We start from the raw sequence: 2,500 nt of genomic DNA on the forward strand, positions 1-2,500 counted from the left end.
TACACACTCACACACACACACTCACACACACTCACACACACACACACACACACACACACACACACACACACACACACACACACACACACACACACTGCGTTTGACTAAAACTTGTAAATCCGAGCAGAGAACACGCCTCCTCAACTTAAAATTCCTGCTTGGGGTGGTCTCCTCAACCCTGAGTTCAGTAAGTGACAGTAAATCAACATGGCCGCTCACAGAATCAGCAGTAAACACAGCAGCTCTTCTTACCTTTAAATTATTTATGCTGTATACACACGTATTAGCTTTAGATCAATCATACAGACACATTGACTTAAATTAATGAAATCTAGTTAAATAGCTTGTTACTATTTCCTCGTTTATCTCATGCCTCGTTTAATGAAGAAGCGCTGCTTTGTTGACGCTGTGCGCTGCCATGTTGATGACATCACCTGCAGAACTCGTTTTTCTGCGTATATCATTGTCTCACATGATAATCTACATGATCTGGACATTAATTGTGGTGAAAAACTGTGAAACGTTGGATTGGATTATTTTAATATATTGAAATTATTTATATAAAAAAAGTGAAGTATTTTAAAATTTCCGCATTTAACACAAAGGTAAAAAAAAATCTGTAAACAATTGTAACACTGAACATTTTTTCCTCATGAAATGATCGGTGTGCACTGCATGTCCAGTCACTACAGAGTGAACACAGTGTGGGTTCAGACACAGCCTCACTCACTAAGCACCTGCTGTGAACTGTGTTTATGTTGAATTATTGTCTTTATTCATTTTATTTCAGTCTGAACTGACTGAACATTGCACACTTTGGCCACCAGGTGGCAGACACAGACCGAGTCTGTCCTCCAGCTGCATGGAAAAACCCTTCAGATTCATTTCATTAAAATGATGAGAAATGTCCATGAGCACTGAAGCTACACTGAAAAGATTCAAAAGTTCTGAGTTCTTTCTGACAGAGGAACACTGAGCTGCAGGGTTCTACACAGAACCGTCCATTAACCTTACAGGAACCGTTCGGAGAAAAATAACAGTGAGTGGAAGTGAATGAGCAGCAGTTAGCAAGAAATAAAAGAAAGTAAAAAGGAGGAAAAAACAAGGAAAGATACAGAAAAGATGAATACATTAGTAAATTAAAGAAAGAAAGAAAGAAAGAACGAACGAACAAACAAACAAATGAAACCCAAAAGAAAGAAAGATAAATAAATAAATTAATAAATGAAACCCAAAAGAAAGAAAGAAAGAGAGAAATAAATGAATAAATGAAAACCAAAAGAAAGAAAGATAAATAAATAAATAAATAAATAAAACGAAAGAAAGAAAGAAAGAAAGAAAGAAAGAAAGAAGGAAATGAATGAATAAATGAAACCTGAAAGAAAGAAAGAAACAAACAAATGAAACCCAAAAAAGAAAGATAAATAACTAAATTAATAAATGAAACACAAATGAAAGAAAGACAGAGAGAAAGAAAGAAATTAATAAATGAAACCCGAAAGAAAGAAAGAAAGAAAGAAACTAACAAACGAAACCCAAAAGAAAGAAAGATAAATAAATAAATTAATAAATGAAACACAAAAGACAGAAAGAAAGAGAGAAAGAAAGAGAGGGAAAGAAAGAAAAACAAGGGAAGATGAAATGGGAAGAAAAAAAGATAAATGCAGAAAAAGGAAAGGCAGAAAGAAGATAAGAAAATAAAAACAACATAATAATTAAAATAAAAAGAAAAGAAAGCCCAGGAACGATAAAGACAAAAAAATTCCATTAATTAAGTTAATGACAGAAAATGTTATATTAATTTATATTAAATTAAATACAGAAAAAGAATGAAACACCTGAAAAGGGGGAGAGAAGAGAGAAAAAAGAGAAAAATGAATAAATGAATGTGTTAAACACAGAAAGAACGGAATTTTGGCTTCTAAAGGATTCGTTATGTCCAGGATAGTGTTGGTAATCTTTGTGCCAGAGGAACACTGAGCCATAGGGTTCTCCACAGAACCTTCCATTAACCTTAAAGGAACAGTTAGCAATGCTGCTAACAGTGAGTGTAAGCGAATGGCCACCAGTTAGCATTATGAACATGGCGTCTTGCTTACAGGTTGTTAGCATGTTTCCTTTAACGATATTTAACCTTTCTCATGACGCTACATGTGCCAATCTGATTTTAGGCAGAATTTTATGATTTGCAGTCGGACAGAGAGAGAAATTCTCCTGCTGTTCTCCGCTGATCCTGCCTTAAACTCTCCACAGTCCATTACAGCGTTCTCTAATGGCCTGTCAGCGCTAACGCTGTTTTATTGCCCTTTAATTAGAGAGCGAGGGGCCGAGTGTTAAATAATTCAGTCCTGTGAAGCCCAGAGGTGACGAATGAGGTTTTAGTATGGTGTTAAACGCCACACACACACTCACACACACATACACACACACACACACACACACACACACACACACACTCACACACACACTCACACACACACACACACACACACTCACACAC

The sequence above is a fragment of the Ictalurus furcatus genome, chromosome 13, assembly GCF_023375685.1.
Source record: "Ictalurus furcatus strain D&B chromosome 13, Billie_1.0, whole genome shotgun sequence".
Taxonomy (NCBI): domain Eukaryota; kingdom Metazoa; phylum Chordata; class Actinopteri; order Siluriformes; family Ictaluridae; genus Ictalurus; species Ictalurus furcatus.